Here is a 14868-nt window from a genome sequence, read left to right as displayed (position 1 = left end):
AGATAAGTAACTTTGCCAAAACCGAAATGACTAATGAATTTGGAATCAGAACTCACATTTCTTTTATCCAATTTCAAGGCCCTTAAGGTACAACGGCCTCTTAATTTTTCATGTACTCAAAAATATTTATTGAGAGCCTACCATGTGTAAGACACTTGCAGGATCAGACAAGTCACCTACAATTCAAGAACATGGTCTCTGCTGTCATAGATCTTCATTTAAGTGGGGAAAGGGAGGCGATACTGATGTTCTCTATATAGGAAGGGAAGAGATCATAACTAACTAAATGCGAGATAGTAAGTGCTAAGCAATGCGAGGAAACTGAGAGTGATGGGCAGGTGTTTATTAAACACTTATTTTGTGCCATGCATTGTTACAATTGTTTTATATGTACTATCTCATTTAACCATCAACTTTAAGTAGAAGGTGTTATTATAACATGTTAAAATAAGGTACAGGAAACCTAAGGTTATTTAGATCATAATTAATAGAGACAGAAGAGACACAGGAGCAAACTGATTCCAAACCAAGCTTTTAAATTAACTTGCTCTGCTGCTTTCAGAGGAGGCTACATATGAGCCAAGATTTGACCAAAGCAGGAGTTCGTAAACTATTGCCTATAGCCTAAATCCAGGCAAATGTTTTTATCAATACAGGAACACAGCCATACTTACTTATTCACATTTTGTCTGTTGTTGCTTTGAGTAGCAGAGCTGAGTAGTTGCGGCAAAGATCCTATGGCCCACAACTTTAACTATGTACTGTCTGGCCTTTCACAGAAAAAAAAAAAAAAAAGACCTTTTGCCAACTTCTGGATTAAAGTAGATGGTGAAGCCAGGCAATAAATAGATGTTAAAAAGTTCTGAAATGGGATTGTGATGAACATACCAAGGAAGAGCAACAGATCAGAGTGTCTGGAGCCAAATGAATGAGGCTGGTATTGTTGTAATGCTATCAAAGCAGTCAGGAGCTAGAACATCACCAAGAGGCCTTGATAGCCCTGAAAAGGACATTGACCTTGATCCTGAGTAAGATGGTCAGCAAAGAAATTACATGGTTTGTTGTATTGGACACTGAGATATGCCTTCCAGACCCTCTTCAGGAGTGACAGTATTATTCCCTCAGGGAACAGAAATGCTAGGAGCAGAAAACCCTCAGCCATCTGTCCTCTCCTAAAATTGCCTTAACAAGAGAGTGGCCTTGCCCAAGCCCATGCCTCATTCCTGGGCCAGTCTGCAACAATGTTCAGTTGATATGGATGTTTGAAGCCTTAATGCTACTGTCCAAGCTTGGAACAATAATGTAAGGCTATGCCAATTTCAGAGCTCCCTGTGGGGTTGGTGGGGTCTTCATTGAGACTGCATTACAGCTCATCTTCTCCCTCTGCCCAGTCTTGCTTCTTCTCTTGCACAGGTGTTAATCCCAGGGCACTGTAATTATCTCTCTCATACTCATCTCTGTAACAGTCTGCTTCCCTGGAAGCTGACTAGCAATATCTAGCTTGCTTAAGAAAAATATCGCTAAATGCAAAGGACATTATAGGTGGGCAAGTATGCAAGCAGCAAAGATGAATACAAATATAACAGTAGTTCAGACAAAATATGGTGATGGGTAGATTAACGTATGTGAGGACATACTCAGAATACTCAGAATGTGCTGCAACAGGATTTGTAGGTGAATTGGAGGTGGGTGTGTGAGAATCACACACCCAGAATCACTACAAGGTTTTCAGCCTAAGCAACTAACCGATGATCCAAGTAGGTCTGTTTTTCGGGACATAGAATGAGCAAGCAATTAATAATTTATTTGCTTTTTGGGCTGCATCAGAACCCAATGATGATGATGATGATGATGATGATGATGATGATGATGATGATTTTTTTTGAGATGGAGTCTTGCTCTTTTGCCAGGCTGGAGTGCAGTGCCACAATCTCGGCTCACTGCAACCTCCACCTCCTGGGTTCAAGCAATTCTTCCGCCTCAGCCTCCCGAGTAGCTGGGATTACAGGTGCGTGCCACCACACCCAGCTAATTTTTGTATTTTTAGTGGAGATGGGGTTTCATCATGGCGAGGATGGTCTCGATCTCTTGACTTTGTGATCCGCCCGCCTCGGCCTCCCAAAACGCTGGGATTACAGGCAGGAGCCACCGCGCCCGGCCCAATGATAATTATTTTTAATGCAGTAACAAATTTCTCAGCCATCTCATGACTTATCACCAGAAACGTTTATTTCTTACTCACACGTAATCTAATATAGATGTCCAAATTGGGCATCTACTCTAGATACTTCTAAAGAGTTGATTGAGTGTTGAAGTGTTTCTTCTGTCTCCTGGTTCTGCCTTCCTGGGGCTTCAAGATGATGCTGCTGTCCTCCGCCAGTTGACAAGAGGAGGACAGCGCACTTTATACCCACTCCCAGCCCATAAAGAAACTGCAGTGCTTTCATATTCATTCTACAGCTCAGATGCGGTGACATGAGTCCACTTAGACGTGTGTTTGGAGAAGGGTCAGAGGCAAAGGTTGTCCCTGTACAAGCACCTCATCCTCATCAGCATTTAAGGGTAAAAACACACATTTGCCTACATCAAGTCATATCTGCTGCATCCATGTTAAGTCTGAGATTTTCTATTAAATATTCAAGTGAAGATGTAAAAAGCCAATGGCTATGCAATCTGGGATTCAGGGGAAACATCTGTGATGAATAACTTGGAGAGTCTTCAGTGAATACCTGGCATTTGAAGGCATGAGATGACATCGGGTTTCCTAAGGGTTGTGTATAGGTTGAAAAGAGAGCATGTCCAAGTCCTAAGTCCGAGTCATTTCAGTATTTAAAGGCTGAGTGAATGAAGTCAAACAGCAAAGAATACTGAAAGAAATTGTCGGTGAGCCGGAGGAAGAACAAAGAGAGCGTGGTTCCGTGAAGCTCAGTAAACAACATATTTTGAGGCTGGAAGTAATCAGCTGTATCTAACATGACTGCTAAGCAGGGTAAGGTAAATTCAGAGAATTCATGATTAAATCCATAGCATGTCTATGGCTGTAGCACCCTAAACATGCCCAATCTCATCATACATCTGCAACATGACCTTAATAAGGATAGTTTTGTGAAGCAGTAAGTAAAGTATTTCTTTAGAGTAAATTTAAAAGAGAATGGGCAGATATGAAATGGAAGCAGTAAATGTAGCAATTCCTTTGAGGAATTGTATATAAAAGGCATAGCAGTCCTCTATAAGGCAAGCACTAGAGTCAATGTATGCAATGCTTAGAGAAAATACACGTTGAAATACCTAACTTTTCTGTAATGAGCTAACTCATTAAGATGTGGGTGGTACATTATTTTAGCAACATCAAGATACTGAACTTTCAGAGGGAAAAATAAATAAACATATGGAGAAATCTACATCACCATTTATTTTACTACCCCACGTCCTATTTCTGCCTTTAGTATCATTCATTGCCTTTTTGGTTTGTGTGTGCCTGTGGGTGTGTGTGTGTGTTTAAGCATGTTTTTTGAACATGAATGCTCTGATGTCTTTACTGTTTAAAATCACCTAGACTTGCATAAAGAGTGGTCTCATTTATACACAGTTCAACTTTGAAATATTTTGACAAGAATTTTTACTATAATACACGGAGAACAACAGAAAATACAAAAAAAAAAAAAAAACACAAAAAAAACACCACATAGAAACAACTCTATTTTTAGAGTTAAGATTCTATAGCTAAAATGCAGTTTGATCCTGATCTGGCAGGCATAGAGCTTAGTGGGAAAGTATGACTCCTCTCTTCTCAGTCTGATGTAGTCTGAACTCAGGGGAAAGTCGATTAGCTGTCCACTCAAAATGCCCAGAATAGCTGTGAGGGGAACAAACTGGGAGACCCACAGATTAAGAAGAGACAAAAGAAAAACATTGGTATACTGAGGAAAATGCTGATCTGTTTATGTATGTACTTTTTAGAGGCAGGGTCTTTCTGTGTTGCTCAGGCTCAAGAGCAGAGGTGAGATCTTGGTTCACTGCAGCCTTGAACTCCTTGGCTCCAGCAATCCTCCCACTGCAGCCTCTGGAATAGTTGAAACCACAGGTTCATACCACCACATCTAGCTTATTTATTTATTTATTTATTTATTTATTTATTTATTTATTTATTGTGGAAACAGAGTCTCACTCTGTTGCCCAGGCTAATCTTTAACTCCTGGGCTCAAGTTGTCTGCCCGCTTGGACCTCCCAAAATGCTGGGATTACAGGCATGAGCCACCATGTCCAGCCCTGATCTGTTTAGTTAGAAGTGGCAGTCTAATCACTGGCAAAAACAAAACAATGCAAAAAACAAAACTTCAGAGAGTAGGTTCGTGTGCTTGTGTGTGTAATTAGTCTACATGAGTATGTTTGTACTTTCTTGGAAGGGAAGACAGTGGTGGTAACACAACTTAATAATTCTCTCTTTGTTTGAATTTCTAACATATCAACGATGAAAATACCTTAAATAGAGAATACCAGTGTTCTTCATCTTAAAAGTAAGCCTTGGCTATCTACTCTAGAATAATATCCAGCTTCAGAGCTCAGAAGACATTATCAAAAAAAGAAAAAAGAATTGTAAGACAGTGATGACTGTAACAAAATCAGAGAAAAGAAAAAAGACAAAAGGGGATACAGCCAGGGAAATACCATTAATATGAAATAGATTTGCTCCGTTGCTCAGTAGCTTTAGACAGTTGAAGATTTTTTTTTCATATTAAAACTTCTTTGTCTACCTTTATCACAATATTATATTCTTTCCTACCTAAGAAAACTTCTTTAATTTATTTTAAGATCAGGAATACATACGGCTGCCATTAGAGAATTATTTCTACAGGGTTTGGTCTAAATGAAAATAGTCAGATTTTGGAAAGGATAAAGAAAGACACAAATTGACAGTGAAGGGAACATTTTTAGTCTTTCTTCATTTCATTACAAGTCATGTAGACAATTGAAATAGAGAAGGGAAAAAGATATTTAGGAGCAAATAACCCCCTACACTTGAAAACCGAAGCTTCTGAAAGAGGAAACTGTTTTAGATTGAAAGTGCGCCTGGCACTGTTTCTTTGATGGGCTGTGACAGTGTGAGCTCTTGGGTAAAAATTATGGCAGAAAAATCTTGGCTCATTAGCACTCAGTCTAGATGAAGTGTCAATATGATGATTACCAGAGAATTTCCTGAAACAGGGCTTATTTGAACTAGATAAGAAGGAATTACCACAAATTGAAGGTGGCATAGATTTTTATGTTGTAAATTCTTGTGCTTTTCAATTGTTAGAATGGAAGGATGATATTCTTGTGACACTTCGTTATTGCTCTTTATTCTTTCCTTCATTTGCTAACTTTTCAGGAAAGCTTCTCTGCATTCTGAGTGACTGCAGTGTGGATTTACGCTTGCTTGCTTCATTTCTTCTTTCAGGACTATGACAAATGCTTACAGATAGAATTACTTACATTAGGGGGTGGATATTGTGGTTAGATTTCCAAAAACGTATGACCCTGTGTGTGTTGACTGCACCATCTGTCCTTTTGGCCAAAAAATGTTAAAAACTGGGTAATTTAAAAATTTCTCTTCTAACACATGATTTTTATTTTGTTCCCTGCTTGGATGACTCTCAACATCAAGAACAGTGAGGACCAGGTTTCAAAATGGCCTGATAATTTAAAGCTGTAGAGTGGAATCAGGTTTTTCTGATTTAAAAATGAACTTATTGAGATTTCCTAATTGAAAGCACATCCAGAAGGCAGCCCTGTGAATGGAAGGTAGCTGGTAACAGCAAGTGTTCTGCTCAAAAGCCTCATTCACAGGGAAGCATTCTGAAGAAAATGGAATTTGTAACTGCAGATTTTCTGAAATACAATCACATCCAAACAGCAGGATTGCTAAACAGAAGGTGCCTGATAACTATGTTCTAAAATTAAACCTCATTTAAACTACATGCATTCTAAATGGAAAATGTACTGTAGTTGTTTTCGACATTAAAGTCAAATTAAAATCATTGTTATCCTAAGAGCTAAGTAGCTTAAATAACTTCTGCCATGTAATGAAGATTAGTGTGTATTTCATATTAGGTTTGCAGAGTAATCTGGGGGAAAATGTTTTTGGTTTTTTTTTTTTTTTTTTTTGCAATTTTTTTCATATAGACTAGGAAAAAAATCATTATTTGAGGAAGATTGCTTATCTGTAAGATGAGATAATTTTGTATCAAGTTTTAATCTAGAGGAAGACTAAACAGTATGTGAGATGTTATTGATCAAACTTCCTGTCAGAGAAAGGAAGCATTTTGGGTACTGGCTATATTATATAGGGAGTTTTAATATAAAAATCAATATTGAATATACACTTTGTGCAAGGAATTAAAATCATTTAGAGGAAATAAGGTTCTCTAGGGCATGCGCCACAAAAATGATGGCTTATTAGTGAATTATTCAACAGAATTAGGAGTAAGAAGGAGTTAAAGCTATTTTATGATAATAGCTCTTCTTCTCAGCTATATGAAGTCAATTTTACAAAATGTACAGGCCCAGGTTATGAACTCTAATATATCCTTTTATGAGAAATCAAATACTGATTGAGCACAAATGAAATCTTTTACTCAGTTGTCTGCACTTGCAAACAAACAATATGACCAATAACATATTTGAACAATAATATTAACATCTTACATATATACATTTATATGTATATATGTGTGTGTGTGTACATGTTTATATGTATCTATATACAGATCTATCTTTATATGTATACACACAGAACACACACACACACACACACACACACACACACACACATATGTGGAGAGAGAGATGGAGAAAGGGAGACAGAGAGGGAGAGAGAGAGAGCACATTTAGCTTTTCAACAATTTCAGATTAGTGCGAATGTCCAAGCAGGATATCCCAATCATCAATTGCAAATTTCTCCCTGTCAGTATCTTTAATCTGGTTTTCTGAAAAAAGAGGATAAAAAAGATTTCTCAATGCCATGTTTCATATATTTTTCACTATTTTATAAAGTGGATGCCACTCCACAGGCTCATTATCTATCAGCAACATGTGTATTGAGGATTCACATTGACTCCCCAGTAACGCTTTTGCATTGTTCTTACCTAGAAATGTCGGCTTTTGATTTGTCACGGCAGCTGTGATGAGCAGCACCTGGTGTGCCTTCAGATGTGGCATTTTATTTGTATTCTTTCTAAAATCTAAATGGAAAAGAAAAACAAACAATCCAACAATTTTATCTCCACTGAGTTCTCGCTATCCAGCTTATGTGGACATTGGAATTAATAATCATAGAACTATAACTGAGATAAAGTGTAAACTTCTCTGAAGGATGATTCTGACTTCTTATTTACAACCTTAGCACTTAAATACACCTGAGAGGAATGACTTAGGCATCTTACAGTACATTATTCAAGTGTAGTCTTTTTCACTGAAATTGAACAACGTGTTTAAATGAGCATAGTTTTGATGTTGTTACATTAGTCCACCCTATGACAATTTGTCTTTCTGTGACATTATTTACCCATAATACAATACAATATTTTCAGAGTAAGAGAAAAAGCAATATTCAAATAACTTTTATTACCATATATTGTTATAATGGTTCTATTTTATTATTACTTATTTTTGTTAATCTCTTACTGTGCCTAATTTATAAATTAAGCTTTATCGCAAGTATATATGCATAGAAAAAAGCATAGTATATATAGCGTTTGGTACAATCCATGGTTTCAGGCATCCACTAGGGGTTCTGGAATGCATCCCATTCATGATATGGGGGTGCTACTCTAATGGTATTAAGTTGTGTATTTTTCTTTTTTTTAAAAAAATATTAAGCATCTATTACATTAAAATGTCATATTCCAATGAGGGGAGCTAAGTAGAAGGTGTTTGAAGCCCCCAGGTAATATATTTTAAAATATGTGGTTCACATATTGTATAAGTTTTTAGAAAATAAGGTAAAAATAAATAATGAATTATTTTCAATATCCAAAAGAATATAAACTTTCATATTTATTTACTGGGAAGAATATTTTGTAAAACCATATTAATGGTGGCATACATCATGTGACTAATATAAATGGCATTGTATTGTAGACTGGTTTTTGAGGAAGAGATGGAAACTGTGTATTTCATTGTATTGCATATTTCACCAGTATGCCCTTGGACTCTGCAGTTACAAGGAATCTCTCCAAAGTCAATTCTCCATTTTACCTGCCTTATTCCAATAAATTGTTTTGCCATTTTCACTGTCCTCCAGCCTTGATATTGTGCAATAGTTATTCCTTATCATATTTAAAATTTATATACAAGATTTAAAGATTTTAAGTGTGTAGTTTAGTGAGTTTTATTTCATGTATATTCCAACATAACTATCACCAAAGACAAGTATAATAGATGTCTAGCTCTCCTTCAAGTTCTAAGTTAATTTCACGGCTGCAGGAAAGAACCACTGATCCAGTTTCTTTTACAATACCTTAGTTTGGCCTGTTTTGGAGCTGCATGTAAGTAGAATCTTAAAACATGTGCTTTGTTTTGTTCCTAGTTTCTTCCAACACTTCAATCACTCAACATCATTATGAGATTCATTCATGTTGTTGCATACGTTAAGTAGCTTGTACATTTAATTTTTAAGTAGTGTTACATCGCACTAACACTACAACTGATTTCATCACTTTTTCTTTTATGGATATTTTTGCTTGATGCAGTTATTGGCTTTTATGGATACATTAGATATGTGTAACCTTATTCGGGTATTTTTTCTCTCCCTGTGGACATGTTTTACTTCTCTTAAGCAAATACCTAGAAATAAAATTGCTGAATAATAATGTTTAATTTTTTAAAAGCCAATTTGTTTTTTATACATTTTTTAAAATGTTATTGTGTTAAAAGCTTTTATCTTTTTAAATATTTTTTCTTCACATTTCAAAAATAACTTGTTCCACACCTGCCTATAAGTGAGAACATGTGGTGTTTGAGTTTCTGTTCTTGTGTCAGTTTGCTGAGAATGATGGTTTGCAGATTCATCCGTGTCCCTACAAAGGACACAAACTCATCATTTTTTATGGCTGCGTAATATTCCATGGTGTATAACAATGAGAACACATGGACACAGGGAGGGGAGCATCATGCATTGGGGTCTGTTGGGAGGGACTAGGGGAGGGACAGCAGGGGGTAGGGAGGTTGGGGAGGGATAACATGAGGAGAAATGCAAGATATTGGTGACGGGGGAGGGAGGCAGCAAACCACTTTGCCACGTATGTACCTATGCAACAATTCTGCGTGATCTGCACATGTACCCCAGAACCTAAAGTACATTATATATATATATATAAAACTTGTTCCTCTTTTTGTAGGTTGATACATAGGTCATTGTTTCTAATTTTAGTAATTTCTTTTTTCTAACAGACACATTTCAATATATAAATTTACCATTAATCACCACTTACCTGAATCTCACACACCTTGATATGTTGTATTTTCACATTTAGATTGATTTTTTTTTCAAAATGTCCCTTATAATTTCTTTTTTGATACACAGATGATTTATAAATGTGTTGCTTCATTTCCAACTACTGGAAATTTTTCAAATAACTTATTATTATTTAATTAAAATTCATTGTGTTCAGAGAAACTGCTGCATATTATTTCAATCTTTTAAATATATTTAGACTTGTTTTCTGGTACGAGGTATGGCAAACATTCCATGTGTTCTTGAGAAGGTGTATTCTGTATTTGTTTTGTGTAGTATAAGAAGTGGCAATTATACCAGGTTAGTTGATAGTATCATTAAAATAATCTGCATCTCTACTTTCTTTTGTCTTCTTATTCTCACAGAAATGAGAATGTAAAAGTTCTCAAGTCAAGATTATAGACTTACCTTTTTTTCCATTTCTGTCAATATTATTTGTGCATATTTAAGCTCTGTCACTTATTACATAATTGGGATGGTTGAGTCTTCCTGATGAATTAAGCATTATGATTCTTAAAAAAGACACATCTGTTTCTGACAAAACTCTCTGTCTCGAATTCTATTTTGTAAAATGTTAATGATGCTACCCCATCATTGTTATGCTTAATGCTTCCTATATCTATCTTCTCACTTTCAATCTATTTGAGATATATTTAATATATATTTCTTATAAACACCATGGAGTTGAGTCTGGCTTTATGTACAGTCTGCTGATTTTTATTTTCCATTTTGACTTGAGTATTTTGCCTGTTTGCACTTAATGTAATTATTAATGTTTACTTTGTTTTCTATATCACAATACAATTCTATTTATGTTGTACTATAATTGTCGTATGTTTTACTTCTTCAAATATAACAAATACCAGCATATTGTTACTATTTTTTCTTCAGATAGTAAATAAACTCCATCTTCTTTACTCGGGTGACCTTTGCCTGTATCTTCCCTGTGCTTTGTCCTGGAAACATTCTCCAGTCTGTGAGATGGAACAATCCTGCTCATTTCATTTGTTTCATGTCTCTTGGGAATCATAGTCCTCCCCTTCCTGATATCCAATGTCCTGATACACATTATGTCATATATTTTATTTATGAAACATATATGTCATATTTTAAATGTTTTGGTTAAGAGAAAAAGAAATCTAATTCCTGATAATGTATCATCCTGAGACACGAAGACTCCTCCCTTTCTCTTGAAAGATATTTTTGCTGTATATAAAATTCCAGTTTGACAGGTTATTGGTTTTTTTTTTTTTTTTTTTTTTTTTTTTGAGACGGAGTTTCGCTCTTGTTACCCAGGCTGGAGTGCAATGGCACGATCACAGCTCACCGCAACCTCTGCCTCCTGGCTTCAGGCAATTCTCCTGCCTCAGCCTCCTGAGTAGCTGGGATTACAGGCACACACCACCATGCCCAGCTAATTTTTTTTTTGTATTTTTAGTAGAGACGGGATTTCACCATGTTGACCAGGATGGTCTCGATCTCTTGACCTTGTGATCCACCCGCCTCGGCCTCCCAAAGTGCTGGGATTACAGGCGTGAGCCACCGCACCTGGCCGACAGGTTATTGTTTTATTATATTTTTCTTTTTATTACTTTAAAGATGTTTCATTTTCTTCTGACTCTCTTGCTTCTGACTTTGAATATGTAGTCTTGCTTATTATCATTGCATTTAATATACTGTTCTCATTTTATATCTCTGCATTTCAGAGTTTTTCTTTACCTTTGATTTCAACAGTTTGACTATAAATTGCTGAGGCATGATATTCTTTATATTTATTGTGCTAAAACTTTGTTAAGCTTGCTGAAATTAGTGGGTTACTCTTATCAAATTTGAAACGAATATTTAGAATTTTAGCAAACATTTTTCCTTCTATATTCTATCTAATATATCTATTATTCTACTTACATGTTTGACTGTTACATTCTGTTTAACAAGTCACAGGGGCTCCATTCATTTCATTTCGGACTTCTTTTCTGTTCTTCAGCTTAAATATGTTATTAACTGACATTATATAATGCCTATTCTATTGTTACCTGTTGATGTGCATTTTTAAATTTCGGATATTATATTTTTCAATTTTAGAATTTCAATTTGGTTCTCTTTAAACAGTTTCCAAATCTTTTCTTAAATTTACCTCCTATTACATCTATTTTTCTGCTTATTTTAAGATGCTTTTAATAGATATATTGAAATACTTTATTGATGATTATATTTTGGGGGTTTTTCTATTGTAGTGTCTAATTTTGCATTTATGTGGAGTCACATTTTTATGATTTTCTCTCCTTTGTTAAGCAGCTTAAGAGCCAGGATAAAGGTATGGTCAATTGATTCAACCAGATAACTAGATGTTGAGATATTTTGGCATGCTCTTATGATTTTACTTCCTCTATGGATTTAGGCAAAAAAAGTCTATTGTTTTTAATTAAGTCTCAACTTTCTGTACTTCCAAGAGGCTTATAATTTTATATTGGAAGTTTAATTGGGTAGCACTTTACTTGTAGCTTTGGTTAGATCCAGTTTATCTTTGTTTTAAAATACAGTCATGTGTCATTTAATGACAGACATACAATCTGTGACATGTATTATCAGACGATTTAATTATTGTGTGAACCTCCTAGGGTGTACTTACACAAACCTACATAGTACAAAGTACCACACACTTGGACTACATGATATACACAACCTATTGCTCCTAGGCTACAAGCATGTATAGCATGTTACTCTTCTGAATACTGTAGGCAATTGTCACACAATGGTAAGTATTTTTGTATATAAACATATACAAACATAGAAAGAGAACAGTAAAATATGGTATAAAATAAAAATAATTAGATCCCATTTATTTATTTTTGTTTTGTTGTATTTGGGGATCTTAGTCATAAATTCTTTGCCTAGGCTGATGTCTAGAGGAATTTTCCAGGGTTATCTTATAGAAATTTTATGGTTTCGGGCCTTGTATTTAAGTCTTTGTTCTATCTTGAGTTGATTTTTGTATAAGAAATAAGAATCCAATTTCATTCTTCTACATGGGGCTTGCCAGTTTTCCCAACACCATTTATTCAATAGGGTGTCCGTTATCCAATTTATATTTTTGTATGCTTTGTTGAAGATTAGTTGGCTGTATGTATTTGGCTTTATTTGTAGGTTATTCATTCTATTCCGTTGATCTATGTGCCTACTTTTATACCAATACTATGCTGTTTTGATAACTATGGTCTTGTATAATTTGAAGCTGTAATATGATGCATCCAGATTTGCTCTTTTTCTTAAGATGGCTTTGACTGTTTGGGCTTTTTGATTCCATATGAATATCTGGATAGTTTTTTCTAATTCCATGAAAAATGATGGTTGTATTTTGATGGGAATTGCATTGAATCTGTAGATTGCTTTGGGTAGTATGGGCATTTTCACAATTCTGATTCTTCCAATCCATGAGCATGGGATACATTTTTATTTGCTTGTGTCATCTGTCCTTTCAGTGTTTTCTAGTTCTCTTGTAGAGGTTTTTACCACCCTCATTAGGTATATTCCTAGGTTTTTATTTTATTTATTTTTTTGCAGCTGTTGTAAAAAGGATTGGGTGGTTTTTTTTTTTTTTTTTTTTGAGTCTTACTCCATTGTGATGCTGGAGTGCCATGGCATGATCTCGGCTCACTGCAACCTCCATCTCCCAGGTGCAAGTGATTCCCCTACCTCAGCCTCCTAAGTAGCTGAGACTACAGGTGCACACCTCCACACCTGGCTAATTTTTTGTATTTTAGCAGAGATGGGGTTTCATCATGGCCAGGATGATCTTGATCTCCTGACCTCATGATCCTCCCACCTAGGCCTCTCAAAGTGCTGGGATTACAGGCATAAGCTACTGTGCCTGGCCTGGGATTGAGTTTTTTATTTGATTCCCAGCTTGGCTGTTGTTGGTGTATAGCCATGATACTGATTTGTATACATTGATTTTGTAACCTAAATTTGTTTATAAAATCAAAGCTTCTGGAGGAGTCTTTAGGATTTTCTAGGTATACCATCATATAATCTGCAAATACCAATTGCTTGACTTGCTCTTTTTCAACTTGGATGCCCTTTATTTTTTTCTATTGCCTAATAGCTCTGGCTAGGAGTTCCACAACTTTGTTGAATAGGAGTTGTGAAAGCAGAATGCCTTCAACTTTTCCCCTTTAAATATGGTGTTGGCTGTAGGTTTGTCTTATGTGACTTTTCTTATTTTGAGGTAGTTCCCTTCTGTGCCACATATATTGAGAGTTTTTATCATAAAAGGTGCTGGATTTTGTCAAATGCTTTTTATGCATCTATTGAGATTATCATATAGTTTTTGTTTGTAATTCTATTTATGTGGTTTATCACATTTATTGACTTGCATATATTAAAACCATCCCTGCATCCCTGGGAGGAATCTCACATGATCATGCATTCTATTTCTGATGTGCTGTTGGATTTGGTTAGCTAATATTTTGTTCAGGATTTTTGCATCTATGTTTACCAGGAAAGTTGGTCTGTAGTTTTCTTTTTTTGTTGTGTCCTTTCCTGGTTTTGGTATCAGGGTGAAATTAGCTTCACAGAATGATTTAGGGAAGAATCTTTCTCTCTTACTCTTTTGGAATAGTTTCAGTAGGATTGTTACCAATTCTTTGGATGTCTGTTAGAATTCAGCTGTGAATCCATATAGTCCTGGGCTTTTTGTTTGTTTGTTTTTGGCAATTTTTAAATTACTGATTCAGTCTCACTGCTTGTTTCTGGTCTGTTCAAGATTTCTATTTCGTTCTGATTTAATCTAGGAGGACTGTATGTTTCCAGGAATTTGTCCATTTCCTTTAGGTTTTCTAGTCTGTGTGCATAAATATGTTCATAGTAGTCTCTAATTACCTCGTGTATTTCTGTGGTATCAGTTTTAATGTCTCCAGTTTCGTTTCTAATTGAGTTTGTTTGGTACTTCTCTCTTTTTTTTCTTGTATTGTCCTTTAGGTTCTGGGGTACATGTGCAGATCATGCAGGATTGTTGCACAGGTACACACATGGCAACGTGGTTTGCTGCCTCCATCACCCCCTCACCCACATCTGGCATTTCTCCCCATGTTATCCCTCCCCAACCTCTCCACCCCCAACTGTCCCTCCCTTGGCACCCCCCCACAGGCCCCAGTGTGTGATGCTCCCCTCCCAGTGTTCATGTGTTCTCATTGATCAATACCAACCTATGAGCGAGAACATGCGGTGTTTGATTTTCTGTTCTTGTATCAGTCTTGATTAATCTAGTTAATAATGTATCAATTTTATTTTTCTCAGAGAACCAGCTTTTTGTTACCTTGAGATTTTGTATTGTTTTTTCTGTTTGAATTTCATTTACTTCTGCTCTTATCTTTGTT

Source organism: Saimiri boliviensis, chromosome 3, assembly GCF_048565385.1.
Source record: "Saimiri boliviensis isolate mSaiBol1 chromosome 3, mSaiBol1.pri, whole genome shotgun sequence".
In the NCBI taxonomy this organism is placed as follows: Eukaryota; Metazoa; Chordata; class Mammalia; order Primates; family Cebidae; genus Saimiri; species Saimiri boliviensis.
The sequence above is the reverse complement of the archived record's forward strand: the minus strand, read 5'-3'. Positions refer to the sequence as shown.